The following is a 16,180-nucleotide window of genomic DNA, read 5'->3' as shown; positions in this document are numbered from 1 at the left end:
GCTATTATACAAACAAATTTTCCAACCCCACTATTCCTCTTTGTCAACTGGCAGTTTAGTAATGACGCTCCCTCTCGTCATATTTCCAGGAGATTTGTTCTCCCATTTCCCGGATCCTATTCCCCGTACCTATTAGTTCTTCGCCAAACTAGCGGAGTTCGGCTAAATTTTCATTGCTCAGTGGCGGGTTTGGTATAGGTTCTGGGTCAAACTGAGGAAAAAACTTATAGGGATTGTTTTGGATCTGTATTTCATTAGTCAACCATTCGTCTATTCCTAAAGGTTGCCAGCGGATTGAAGGGTTTGGAATAGCTGGTTCTAAGTTCATTGGTAGTTGTGTTTCAAGAGAGTGAATAAAAATATTTTCATTAACAGGCTTAATAGTATTATAGCTTGCCAAGATAAAATCTAACTCTTCCTGAGATGGTAACCCCTCAATTTGCCTAGAGCTTTCCCCAATTTCCATTGTCTTAGGCTTGAGTTCCTCAAGAGGTAAAGCGTTGAATTATATACCTATTGAAATCTCTGGAAACCTCTGCTCTTACCGGATAGAGATTTAAATTCTGAAGGACGTCAGACAAGTCACTCATGTTGTTTAGCGTATATGCAAAAATGCACAAAAATACTAAGTTAAAACTTTGGAACAAAGTTTTACAAATAAACTTTGAAGTTTTATTGCAATACTAATTTGTACAAAAACAATAGGAAAGAGAACCCACTAAGATTTATTTATTTACTGGGTACTAATTTTCTACTAGACCAGGCTTATTGGTAGTTTAGAGGTTTGCATTTTCTGCTACAGTAGCTAGCAAAGATTTGCCCATTTTTCATCTAATTTGTCTTCCCAAGGTGGACTATTGCCTAATTCCTGGATTTCCGGATTAAACCTCACTTTCTTTGATTGGGATTTCTTTCCTTTTTCCTGACTCTTTCTAAGTATTAAATTTCTTTTACTGGGAGAAAGTGGTTTTTCAAACTGGGCTTTACGAATAAATATTCCCTCCTTCATATTTGTAGGATATTTTGATGAAGTTCCTTTTTCTTTGGGTGCATTATCTAATTTATGATAGATATCCAAAAGTCTCTGTTTACCCATACTGTAACTAGCAAATAATCAGTTAATAAAACACATAATCACAGAATGACAATTAGTAGATTTAAGTATTTTGCTAAATACTTAATTTATTTAAATCAGTAGTAGGCTTAAATCGGTGGCTCTGATACCACCTTTTCCTGTCACGGCCCTCGGCCCCGGTTTGACCCGGTCCAGAGCCGCGAGGCAGGAAATCCCATGGTATTTAAATTTAGGCGACAGCGGAAGTCTTTTAATACAGGATCTTTTTAATACTCAAAAAGCCCGTTTACTTTTATTACATAAAGTTTAGGGATAAAACCCTGTAATTTACAATAAAGTGATTTCCCGGGGAAATCTTTATTTCTGAAAACATGTTTCTTTATTTATTTACATTGAGCCACTTTTCTAAGCTTGTAGTGCTTCACGGCACTTTTTCTTGGATCACAATAGTTCACCTGAAACATGTTTGAAAAAGGTTTTGTCAGCGGGGAAATACTGAGTGAATCATTCTTTTTATGTAAAACAAATTTTAGTTATAATGTACAGTATTAAGAGCGATTACAATGTTTCTACATATCAACCATATACCCACGGTATTTGTCACTCGACCACCTTTTGACTATCTCGTTGTCCAATAGGGTCTGTGACTATGGTCATATCACCCCTTGGCTATCTCGTTGTCCAATGGTGATGGATTAACAAGTAATGTATACAAAACCCCACATACCGGCTGTAATTTGGTGATTACAAAGACTTAATCCCTGTAATTATAACTTTGAAAATAATTTGGAGTATTATAAAACAATTGATAAAAAGAGAATGACTCACATTGCAGATTTAACGAGCAGAGTATAAGCCTACGGATTAGACTTGATTAACCTAATTTAAATAACAATGCACACACCGGGTTAGTAACTAATACAGCAGTTACGACAATTCACGAGATTAAACCCTCACAACGATTAACAAAGTGTAATACTTAAATATTCAGCGGATTCACAACGAATAACAGAGCATAGTCCGGATTCAGACAATACTCAAATATTCAAGTCGAAATCACGACGAATAACAAAGTATAAACCCAATTTGGGCAGCACTCAAACAATCGTTGTATAGTTTCAATCGATCGGACGTTGAATCATAATAGCGATCGAGTTATTACCCTGATTGTGGCAGCGTTTCGTGCGGTGTGTGTTTTGTAGTAAACGATGTATAACTTCGTCTACGAAGTGAATTTTCTCGTCGAATTAACGCCAAATTTCAAGTCCCAAACCCCCCTATTTAAACTGGATTTTTGCACCTCCCGCGTGACGCGGAAGAATACGTGGCATGTGCCGCGTATCGCCTAGGGTGACAAAGTAGGGTAGGGTAGGTTAGTCACCTGCCTAGCCTTGCTGAGTCGACAGTTTCGATAAATTCTAATTTGACAACGTTTTATTGAGATAATCGTAACTTAGGGTTTACCCCCCCTGAGTTTTAGGGGCCCTGATCCTGATTTCCGATTGTTCTGAAACTTTTAGGGTTTATGCAGAATTACTTGGATTTCTCAATTAGGGTTTCCTAGTGAACACAATAATACGTAATCTAATAATAAATATTAATTTTGGTGAGAGTTGTTACATGGTGTGCCAAGGGATCAGTTGAAATGGCTCCAAGCACTCCTATTTATAGGCTGAACAGAAGCCTGGGCACGGCCCCGTGTCCGTCTGACACTCTCTCTCTTAATTAATTGTAATTTGCAAATACAATAAATGCGCCTGCAGTACTTTGGCCACGCCCCCGTGTTCGCTGGGCACAACCCCGTGGTGGGCAATAGATGCTTCTACCACTTTGTCTTTTGTGCCAGGGCTGACCATCCTGGACATGACCCCGTGTTGAGCTGGACACGCCCCGTGTTGAGCTGGACACGCCCCGTTCTCAACTGGGCACAGCCCCATGCTCAGCCGGGCATAGCCCCATGCTCAGCTTTCTTCTTGTTTTTGCTTTGGGAGATGCTGTCGAGGGGTCGGGCATGCCACGTTTCTTCCTTTTCTTTGTATTTATGTTGGATTTGGCTGCATTTTTGCTTCTTTTGTTCATTTAAGCTCTTTTAACCCTAAAGATACAAAAGGAAGACAAAAGCACACTTTTTCCAACATTAGTACTTAAAAAGGGTTAGTTTTATGCCTCATTTGATGTAATTTATATGTTGCATTTTACACACATCAAATACCCCCACACTTGAATCTTTACTTGTCCTCAAGCAAAACTCTTTAATATGTGGCTTACACTCCCAAATGGAATGGGTAGAAGAGAAGGTTTTGGGCTTGTCCTAGAGTGTCGGGATTTTCCAAGATCTTTATTGGGTTTTATTTTTATACTATTTACAATCCTATTCGTTATGATTTATTTAGAACGTTTCATAAGAGAAATTACTTATTTGGGCATAACATGCCTCTTTAAAATTTCACTTATATACAAGTTCACATACCTCACGGGGGATCACTCAACACTCAGCCGAAGGTGTATTTTTAGTGAATTACTCGAGAGCGGCATGGAACTTACTCCTACCATAGGCTTGCCAAGCAATCAATCCTCCTCCTTTTTAACTATATACCTTTGTAAATATCAAGAGGACTTTTTGGGTGAAGGGTTAGGCTTGGGCTAAAGGTGGGTGGTTGGGTTAGTGGTTAGTAAAAGGGCGAAAAGCAAAAAAAGCATCGGTTTTCGTAAGACTTTTTTTTTTACTTTTTATTTTAATGAAGAAATTTTTCAAACAAAGTTCTTTTTATAACCTTGTTTGTTTATTTCTTTTGGCTTCATTATTATCATCATTTCTCTCTCTTTTTTTTTTTTTTTTTGATAAGGAAGTCATATGAAAAACCGCGCTTTGTTACTAAAATAAAGGGTTTAAAATGAAAAAGGGGTTTTGGTGGGAAAAAGGTGTTTGTTTTGGGTTAAGAAATGAAAAGGTTTAGGCTCAAAGGGGTTAATTAGGGGGATTTTGGGTAGGTGGTAAAAAAAAAAGAAAAATAATGGTGTAGAAATAAAAAGGGGTTAGTCCTAATGCCTCCATCATTTACTTACTCGGGTTTAAGTTGGTAAGGACCGGGAATGAATTATCGTGGCAAGTTCTAGAGTCGTAAGAACCAAGCAGCTATTCACACAAGAAACGAAAAATGAGCATTTAGCGTAAAGATGTATATTTATATGCTCAATAAAGGCTCAAAACTCACTTTTGTGGGAATGGGTTTTTATGTGATCAAGTATATATAATCAAATTTTAACTAAGCTTGTTATGCTGTTTCATAATTTTCTTATGTTGGTTGTTTTTATCACGACGCTATCGGTTGTAAACTTGTAAAAATATAACCTTGTTAGAATTAGAATTGCCAACTTAAACTTAGACAAGTAGAGAAAAAAAATTGAAAATTTTTGAAAAAAATTTGAGGTGATTAGCGGTTCTAATAGAGTTTTGTGTAACGCTTGTTATTAGGACTTGCAAAATTCAAGGTTTTAGCACCCCCCCCCCCACACTTAATTTACACAATGTCCTCAATGTGTCCCAAAAATAAGTTTTTAGGTTGATTGAATGTGTAAAATGGTGTTAAAAACAAGATTTTATGTTACTGGGTAGCTGAACACGGGGTGGTGTTGGCTGAGCACGACCCTGTGTCCAGACTGCCAGTACCAAAAGTAAACAGAAGGCTGGGCACGGGGGCGTGTTCAATGAGCACGGCCCCGTGTCCAGGTACCTGAACTAGGCATTTCTGCAGATTTTTGGGCACGGGGGCGTGTTGGGTTGACCACGACCCCGTGCTGAACTTGCTGTAATGAAGAAAAATTGTCGAGAGGCTCTATTTTTGTGCATGGGGTGTTGGTTCAAGCTTCCCTTAGTATCCTTCACCATCCCGGGTGTGTTTTATTCCTGCAAATTAAAACTAAACTAGAAAGCATAAAAGTTAAACTAATCTAAAACTAAGGATAGTTTCGCGGAATGCCTACGTGGTGCGCCACGTTTATAAGGGTCCTTGGCTAGACCCTCCTTATCGGGTGGTTCTGGCTCATCTTCAATTAGGGGGTCGTCATTGCCGATTGGATATTTCATTGATCGCTCAAGATCGACACTGTTTTTTAAATGCCCCTAATTGAATAGATAAATTACTATACTTCCGGTTTTTCAAAGCTTCGTGTGTTTTTACAAAAGGTCGTCCCAACACTAGAGGAGCGTCATCAAGGATGACAAAGTCTGTTGGGATTACCATTTGATTTGTTTGGACCAAGACATCCTCAACTACACCAATTGATTTTATTACTTTCCGATTGGATAGAAAAATGGGTATTTGAAGTGAAGAAAAATCACTAATACTTAATTTTTTTGAAAATGTAGTTAGGCATTATGTTAACACAAAGATCTTTATCAATGGTGATATTACTAATAAAGGAATTTTGAAAGAAACATGGAACCAGTGTAATGTTAATTTCAAAAGGGTCTTCTTTTATTAGCGAAGTTTGATCATTAGTTAACTTAACACTTACCATTTCTTCAATTTTCGCATTAGTGTTTAACTCTTTTAAAAACTTAGCATGAGTTGGTACTAAACAATGATTTTCAAAAGAAGGTGACAAGAGATTAATTTCTTCAAAATTAGACTCTTCTTGAATTTTAACATTATCGGCCTCACCTTTTTCGTTGTTTAACTCATGAGTCGGTTTTTCACTTATTTGTTCTTCCATTTTTAATTCCTCAATTATCGTTTCTTCCTTTTTTAATTCTTCTTTGCGTGGGACTCCTCTTCCCTTGCGCGAGATTCTTTTATGCATCTTTCGATAAATTTGAGTTTTTCTATTATCTATCGGCTATGTCGGTGATAGAGTAAGGATCGGGATCCTCAAAGCTTGAATCCGGTTGTTCGATCCTTGGCTCCTCATAGTACTCATATGAAGTAGATGGTTCATACCATTGTCCTTCATTGTAAGCATATGTTGGATAAGGGTCGTAATTTTGTTCTTCATAGTACTCATATGAGGTGGGTTGTTCCCATGATTCCTCATAATAAGTGTATGAAGGTGGTGGCTCATATCTCGAATCCTCAAAGTATGAGTATGAAGGCTCATACCTTGGTTCATCAAAATACGAGTATGAGGGAGAGGGTTCATACCTTTGGTCTTCATAGGATGTATATGAAGTCGATGGCTCGTACCTGGGCTCCTCATAATTGTTGTATGAATTGGATGGTTGAAATAAGTTACAACATTGTACCGAGTGCGGGTTTCCACAATTAGTGCAATAGTCTCTCATATAATCATCCTCCTCATAGGTGTAGTTGTAGCCTCCTGAGTATTGATCCATAAGAATCACTCAACAGACCACAACTGAGTCTCGGGACCAGAAAACAAAAACAAAGACGGAAACAGAGGCTGGACACGGCCCCGTGTTCAATGGGCACGGCACCGTGTTCAGGATCTGTATCTGGGCGTTTTAATTAAAGTTACTGGTCTCGTTGGACACGGGGGCGTGTTCAGTGAGCACGACCCCGTGTTCAGACTCTGTATCTGGGTATCTAACTAAAAATATGCAGCACGGGGGCGTGTTCAGTGAGCACGACCCCGTGTTTAGGCTACTGTAAATGCAAACTAAACTAAAATGCAGATAAATGTGCGTGCGTTTTAAAAAAGTTTTGAAAAACTGATTAGGCCGTCGATTTTAAGCTTTCTTAAAATCCTTGTGTCCCCGGCAACGGCGCCAAAAACTTGATGTGTGCGAGGTGTTATATATTTTTGGTATATATTTTAAGCCCTTTTTACACTTTTTAGCCAAGTTTTAAATTTATAAAACACGATATTTACTAACACTAAACACACATATGGGCAAGTGCACCCATCGTGGACGTAGTATAGTGTTGGTAAGATACTGAGGTCGTCCAAGGACACAAGAGCTTTTAGTACCGGTTTATCCTCAACGTCTAATCAAATCAAAATGTTAGAAGAGATTTTTAAACTAAGAAAATAAAACTAACTAAATGCTGAAAAATAAAATAAAAATAAAAACAGATAGACAAGATGAATCACTTGGATCCGACTCGTGTATTAGTATAACCTTTGATTATTTTCGCATTTTGCACTTGTTTAAGAGATTATCTTAGTTATTGTAGCAGAACCCTCTTTTGAAGGCGACGTTACCCTCAACCCAGTAGTTTGAGTCAGCAAGGATACAATCCTAGAGGGTCGGATTATTGAAAGATAATGAATTAAGTTATTAATGAAAATTATGGTAGGCCCCTCTTTTGGAGGTGACGTTACCCTCGACTAAGTAGTCTGCGTCTGCAGGGATACAGTCCTAAATAGCCGGGTTATAGTATTAATAGTAGTTAACTTATGAGGGGGTCAACGAGTTTGGATCCCCGCCATCCAATACCTTTGGGTATTGAAGGAGATCCTACTAAATTTGACTCAGGTCCCTGCAGGACCTCTAAACGCTGAACAAGGGCAAGACTCTTACCAAACCGTTCCCTTAACCCCCGACCAGGTAGCCAACATACCTCCATATAGACCGTGGAGATATGAATGGTGAAAATCTTTTATTTTATATAGACAGTAAAATAATGCCAAGACACCACGGACAAACGATAAGGAAAAGTCACCTTCAACATAAGCAACTAGTTATTAAAGTCATTAATACAAAACCAAATAAAAAGTGCAAAAGATTAAAAATAAAAAGTATTATACTAAACACTTGTCTTCACCAAGTGATGTAAGAGACTTAGGCAAACATGGCCTTGATTGTCAAGAACTCTTACGATCAATCTTGGATCCCGAGACGACTCACACACTCTATGATGGACAATGGATGATGGTGGTGGATGATGGTGTTGTGATGGTGGTGGGTGGTGGATGAAGTTTGAGAGAGGTGGTGTGCCAAGGGATCAGTTGAAATGGCTCCAAGCACTCCTATTTATAGGTTGAACAGAAGCCTGGGCACGGCCCCGTGTCCGTCTGACACTCTCTCTCACTTCATTAATTGTAATTCGCAATTACAATAAATGCGCCTTCAGTACTTTGGCCACGCCCCCGTGTTCGCTGCGCACGACCCCGTGGTGGGCAATAGAAGCTTCTACCACTTTGTCTTTTGTGCCAAGGCTGACCATCCTGGACACGGCCCCGTGTTGAGCTGGACATGCCCCGTGCTCAGCTGGGCACAGCCCCATGCTCAGCTTTCTTCTTGTTTTTGCTTTGGGAGATGCTGTCGAGGGGTCGGGCATGCCACGTTTCTTGCTTTTCTTTGTATTTATGTTGGATTTGGCTGCATTTTTGCTTCTTTTGTTCATTTAAGCTCTTTTAACCCTGAAAATACAAAAGGAAGACAAAAGCACACTTTTTCCAACATTAGTACTTAAAAAGGGTTAGTTTTATGCCTCATTTGATGTAATTTATATGTTGCATTTTACACACATCACCATCCCTATCAGTTAACTCAATGTTACTTAGTCTTTACCAATGTAGTTACCCACTAACATAATTAACTTAGTTCACGGTGCAGGTTACCCTCTTGACGAAACTCTATAGTTTCGTCGTGATTCCTTAATGACGAAACCTCCATGTTTCGTCGTGATTCCCTTTGACGAACGTCGTGATTCCCTTTGACGAAACTCCTCAGTTTCGTCGTGCTCTCCCGTTAACGAAACCCCAAGTTTCGCCGACATGTGTGTTTCGCCAAGGTGCAGGTTTCGTCATATACGCAACAGTTACGCTTTTTCCCTGATAACTAACATCCATGATTTCAGCAAACAACTTATGCAGTTTCAAATCAGATTAAACCACATTGAATTCAGTAATACATCACTTTAATCATTCTTAATCCAGAACAGTAACAATTGGATCATTAGATTAACGAGTTCCAACACTAACATGAAAATCCTAAATCATAACTTTAATCGTCGTACAGTTATCATCCAAACACAAATAACATTAATAGCTATTCATCATCATTCCAACAATATCACAGCACTTATCATCTAGTAAGAACCCTAATTTTTACTGAATCATCGCCACATCTGTTCTCAAATCACATATACATAAACAGCACGTAATATTACATACAACATCAAATAGAACCATCGACTCAAAGTAGTGATCATGGACGAATACAAGTCGGAGAGTTCGAGAGATTTGCAATCGAAAACAATCAACACAAACAATCAAGCAATGTAACAAGTAAGTCTCATCGAATAAATATCGCATACTAACCGAAAGAATCGAGATAACAATCACAAAGATCTTCGGGAGGAAGAGTTGTCGTCGCTACCTTTGAGAGAGTCTAGGGTTTTCAATGGAACAATTACGCAACGAAAGACAAGTGCCCTAAGTAATATACCTGTGACGTAGTACTGGGCCCTTACTGGGCTTCGAAGAAACCTGGGCCGGCGAAACCCCAAGTTTCGTCGTAAGGGCTATGGTGAAACCCTATGTTTCGTCGGGCAAGGTGATGACGTAACTCCATGTTTCGTCGAGATGGTTTATGGTGAAGCTCCTAGGTTTCGTCAAGTAGTGTTTTTAACTTTTAAACAGTTTGCAAGTTACACATTAACACATTAAAGCAAATACTAATAATAACACACTATCTCAACGTATCACAAACGTGCACAATTACGAGACAAAGAAGTTATGCAAACACAATTGTGAACAAATAACGTATAGAGGAAATACCTTGAAAACCCGGGTTGTCACACACACCACCACACCTCCACCATCAACATCACCATAGCCACCGCACACTTCCACCGTTACCACCACCACTACATGTCCGTCATCACCACCACCCCACCACCACCGTCACCACTGCACCTCCATCAACACCACTACACCATATCTGGAGCGAGGGAGGGATGAGAGACGACGTCGTGATGAAGTTAGCTAGCATCAGAGTGACCGGAACCGGACCGGATAACCGGTTGAAGAGACGTTGAAGGTTGCTTCCATGTTCAATCTGATCTCTGAAATCATCGCTCTGCAGCATTGGAGTTGTTTTCCCCTTCCGCTGAGTCATTTTTAGTATTTTCCAAGAACTAAGGTTAGTGTTCGGTTTTCTATTGTTTTTGATGAAAATTTATACCTTTTTGTTGTTGGGTATGAAAATATTAAATGGGCCTGTAATTTGGAGAAAAATTATTGCTTGTGGAAATTTAAGTGATCAAGAGATTAAATCCCCAATTTATATACATGAGATACCTTTTATGGAGAGAGGGGGAGGGGGGATGGGAGAGAAAGAGATGATGATGGGTGGTGGTATGGTGGTGGGTGGTGGAGAGAAAGGGGATGAGAGAGGGAAGATGGTGGTGGTGCGGTGGTGGAGGGTGGTGGTGGTGCAGTGGTGGTGGGATGTCGAGAGAGAGAGAGAGAGAGTCGTTTATGAAATTGATTTTATATATAAATATAAAATCATTATGCATCAAAGACTTGTTCATTATACTCTTGTGCATATAAGAGTTGTACTTTGTGTGTAAATGACTAAATTGCCCTTGTAGTTAACAGACTTTGTGGATGGAGTTAAAATTTGGATTCAAAGGGTTATAAAAAGTGACGGTATAGACTCAGGGCGTTAAACAGTTTAGTTTGGACTCAAGTGGGTAATACCTCTAAAATATAGGGACTCAAAAAGTAATTTTATCTAATAATAAATAGGGGAAGGATCCACTAAAAAGTGGGTTTTGCCTAAGTAGCATAAGAAGAATTGTGATGATGATATGTGATACTCCTTATAAGTAGGAAGCAATGGCATTTTGGTACTAAAACATTTTAGTCCTAAGTAGGAGTGTGAAGATGACATGTGGTACCCTTGTGTTTTCTCAAAAATACAACAAAAAAACTATAGCACAAAAATTCCAGTACAAAAAAAATCTAGTAAAAAAATCCAGCATAAAAAATTCAGTAAAAAAATTAAGACAAAAAAATTTAGCACAAAAGATATATAGCACAAAATTATAGTACACAAATCCACCACAATAAATACTATACAACATAGAAATACAACACAATTTTTTGGTTTTTTTAGTTTCATATTTATATAGAGTAAACTCCCATTTTGGTCCTTGAGGTTTGGTAACTTTTGTCACTTTAGTCCAAAACTCAAACCTTTTGCATCTGGGTCCCTGTGGTTTCAGTTTAATTGCCATTTTGATCCAAAAGTGAAATCAGATCATATTTATTTTATAAATCATGCTATTTTGTCCTTTTCCCAAGGGGCAAAATGGTCCTTTTTAATTAAAATAATAAAATAAAATTCGATCTACACCTGCCACCACTCACCTCACCCCACCACCACCATTCCATCACTGCAGCCACCACCACTAGTCATAGCAACCACCTCCCTAGCTCTTTCTTTCTCTCTCTCTCTCTCTCTCTCTCTCTCTCTCTCACACACACATCAACCATCATTCCCCACCAAAACCACCACCGTGCACCACCACTACTATCGCCATTCACCACCAACGTTCACAACCACAACCTCCCAACTCCACCACCACCACCTCCTCCCTCATCCATCCACCACCATTACACCACAAACAACAAATAACATATAAATCACAATATAATAGAGAACATTAAACCTTTAATCTAAATCCCCTTCAAACGGAATTCTTATGCCAGTGACGAACCCCCTTCAAACGACCATCATCACCAGGAATCCCCTTCAAAATATGTTCTTGGTGGTGTATTTGGATCTGAAATTTTACCGCTGACTCATCGAAATTTAAGCACTCCACAACTGTCATTCTCTATTCATTGAAACGGTTATGGCGCTAATATCCACCATCTTCTCCGTCTCCGATCCTAATCAAATGCCTCCATGTCGCAACCACTTCTCAGCGTGGATCTTCGACCTCTCCGATCTCCAAACGCTTCTCAGAACAGTGTGTATAGCGGAGGTGGAGGTGCGTGGCGGACGTTATGGTAAGAGGTAGTGGTTGTGCTTGGTGTTTGTAGTGGGTATTGCAGAGAGATGAGAGACGGAGATAGAAGAAAGTTGGAGTAGTAGAGGGGTTGACTGTTGATTTAGTTTTATATAAGTCAAAGATCGAATTTTATATAAAATGACCATTATGCCCCCGAGGAGAAGGACAAAATAGCAGGATTATATAAGACACATATGACCTGACTTCACTTTTTGACCAAAATGGCAATAACGCTCAAAGGTTTGAGTTTTGGACTAAAGTGGCACAAGTGACCAAACCTCATGTACCAAAATGGCAGTTTACTCTTTTATATAAGAACTGGTACTCAAATTAAAAATAAAAAGACGCTCGATTTTACGGTGAAATTTTTATGAAAAAATAATGTCGTACAGTAATGAACATCTAAAAAATGAGGGTGTAATATGCACGTGGAGAGAAAGAGTCAATAAATATAATTTTTTTTAAAATGCGATAATAACGGAAATAGTAATAAATATGATATATAATAATAACGGAAATATACTAAGATTTACTAAATGAAAGTCTTAAAATATATATTTCAATAGGGTTGAATAAATGTAATTTTATATATTAAATAATAAAAGTTATATTTTTATGAATCCCGTATATTGCACGGGTTAAATAAATGTAATTTTATATATCAAATAATTAAAAAAATCTATCTTTAAAAACCATGTGTACTACACAGATTAAATAAATGTAATTTTGTATACTAAATACTAAAATCGTCGTATCTTTAAAAAACCCCCGGGTTGAATAAATGTACCAAATAATAAAAAATTTTCATCCTTAAAAACCCCGTATAATACACATGTTGAATAGATCTAAAAAAGAGTTATATCTTTAAAAACCATGCGTATTACACAGATTAATAAATGTAATTTTGTATATTAAATACTAAAAACGTCGTATCTTTAAAAAACCCATGTATAGTCGGGTTGAAAAATCTACCAAATAAAAAAAATATTATTAAAAAACCCCGTGTATGACACGTGTTAAATAAATCTAATTTTACATTGCAAATGATAAAAAGTTATATCTTTAAAAATTTAGTGTATTACACAGGTTATATAAATGTAACTTTGAATAGTAAATAATAAAAAGAAATTATTTTTAAAAAACTCCGTGTTTTACACGAGTTGAATAAATATAATTTTGTATACCAAATAATAAAAAAATTTATATTTTTAATAAATTAGGATAACATTTAATATTAATTTATTATTTATATATTTAATATAAGATAAGTAGGAAATAGAGGTATTTGTTTTAAAATTTTATTAAATTAACAATTTACATTTGATGATAATATTTTATTAAAGTATGATAAGATTTAATATTAATTTATTATTTATTTAGTTAATATAAGATAATACCTTCAATGAATAACACATGTCCAAAAGTTAGTTCCTTTTATTATAGTATATAGATACATAAATATTTAGCATGTTCTATTAAAAAACCTAGAATAACTGTAGTTAAATCATGTCCCTTGAGCCATCCCTTTTCGTGTACTTGCATACATATGGATTCAACATCGAAACATCCATGAAGTGAACCATTATATGGGGAAGGTTCTGTGCAGAACACTAAATATTGCGAGAACAGACAAAATGAATCACTCATATTTTCAATCCTAAAAACCAAAAAAGTAAATGAAAATGTTATAAATGTAAGATTTATTGTTTCTCACACTAGAATTTTAAACAAAATATGAAAAATCTTCAGTTTTTAAGTAACCTACACACATGTAGGTTACGTAGGGGCGGACCTAAAGAAGATCCAGGTGTAGTACGGGCTATGGCTCAACTTTTTTACGGTAATGTAAAATTCTATTTTTTTATACTATGGACACCCCTAAACAACTATGCGGACACCCCTCAAAAAAAATTTTACAAACCAATAATAAGTCCGGTTGGTGATGATGATATGAACCCAAATTATAAGCCGAGTAAAATGCACGGATAGTCCATGTGGTTTGGTGAAATTTCACCTTAGTCCCCAACTTTTCAAAATTACACTCTTACTCCCTGTGGTTTGACAAGTTGTTACTCGGATAGTCCCAAAAGCGGATGGAGGTTAGTTTCTCTGGTTAAGTGGGTGTCAAATGACAAGGACTATCCGAGTAACAACTTGTCAAACCACAGGGACTATCCGAGTAACAACTTGTCAAACCACAGGGACTATCCGAGTAACCTTCATCCGTTTTCGGGACTATCCGAGTAACAACTTGTCAAACCACAGGGACTAAGAGTGTAATTCTGAAAAGTTGGGGACTAACGGTGAAATTTCACCAAACCACAGGGACTATCCGTGCATTTTACTCTTATAAGCCCGAATAACTAAATAATAGCACATTAGATTAACCCAAATAACCAAATAATAGCCCAATAGTAATACATTAGATTGAATGTTAAGGGAGGAAAAAAAGGCTAAAGTGGAAAAAGAAATACTTGAAGGTGAATTAAAACGAGACTCTTTTGGGCGATATTCAGTCATTTCGTCACACAATAAGCGATGATTATAACTTTGAAAACTTGAATGGAATAGTGATCTTGAGCGTGATATGGTTGAAACGGGAACGCATAGTTCTTGTCCTTCAGTTTATTGGGTAGTTAAGCTAGCTTTGCTTTTACCGGTTGCAACCGCAACCGTTGAAAGATGTTTTTCGAAATTGAAGCTTGTCAAAACGGATTTACGCAATGGAATCGACCCGGAATTTTTAACAATACTATGGTTTGTGCGGTCGAAAAAGATTTTTTTATGTAAAGTAAAAGACGACGATGTGATAGAACGATTTCAAGTTATGAAAAAAAGAAAAGGACAAATTTATTAGGTATTTGTTTTACTTTATTTATTTATTGTTTTTTTTAATATTGTATGATTGCACGGTAAAAAAAATTTTGGGATACCCCTGAGTTAATGTTCTAGTTCCGCCACTGAGGTTATGTCTAGGCTAAATTACCTATATGTATGTAGACTATGTGTAAGGAAAAATATATGATTTTTTATGTATATATAATACACATATGAATGTAAGAAACATAAAATTTAAGAATTATGTACCTTAAATCCCAAAATTTAGTGATTTAGAGTTGTTTTTTTTGTTCTCGTAATAATTAGTGTTTTGTAATGATACTTATCCACCACTCTATTTATCATAACATTATATTTTGTAAAAGTTTTTGATGTTTAAATTTCACTCTGTTATTGTTCTCTTTATAAAAGTTAATGTCGAAATAACAAATATAAATTTGAAGCGAAATTTGGCGTTGTAATCCTACAATTACACAAATTATTATTATTATTATTATTATTATTATTATTATTATTATTATTATTATTATTATTATTATTATTATTATTATTATTATTATTATTATTATTATTATTATTATTATTATTATTATTATTATTATTATTATTATTATTATTATTATTATTATTATTACACTCAGGAAGTTTGATGTACAGTAGATATATAATATTTTAAAGATCAAAACAAAAGTAGGTTGCTCTCACGTATACATCGTTGCGTTGCTTCCCGACGGGTCACAACCGCTGAACTTGTTTCACCACCGCTGATCATTACTACACCCTCATCGCTACCACGAGTTCTTTTCTTGGTGGGCTTCATCGTTGTCTGAACGCACCTCAACGCTGGATATGTCAACTACTGGCAAAAAAGACATCAAAACCTACTCAGATGGTCGTTATCCACCTTAATTGTCGTCTATCTTCATGAAAATGGGACATGCAAGTGCAAAGTGGCATTCTTCTGAATCCTAGCGGTTGTGGCCGGAGCTGTCAAAGATGGGATTGGGGTCTCCTTAACACATTCGTGAGCTTAACTTCATTCGGATTTGCGAAGATAATGAGCAGTTCACATTACGTCGGTTTACAGGTTAACAAATTCAACTGATTTGGTGGTTTTGCGGGCCAAGAAGAAGCAGCAAAGCCTGGGTCGTAGATGGTGGTGGTGGTCTTCTGGGATGGTTGCGGCGGCGAGGTGCTTATGGCGGTGGCTACGTCGGTAAAATACAGAGAGAGAGGGGAAGGCAGAGAGTTTGTGTTTGGGGTGTGTGTATCAATAGTAATAGTGGTAATCTTTATCTGAAATGTTGAAAAAGAGTAAAATAAAATTAAGGGGGTG

Source organism: Helianthus annuus, chromosome 2, assembly GCF_002127325.2.
Source record: "Helianthus annuus cultivar XRQ/B chromosome 2, HanXRQr2.0-SUNRISE, whole genome shotgun sequence".
NCBI lineage: Eukaryota > Viridiplantae > Streptophyta > Magnoliopsida > Asterales > Asteraceae > Helianthus > Helianthus annuus.
Note: the sequence above shows the minus strand (reverse complement) of the source record.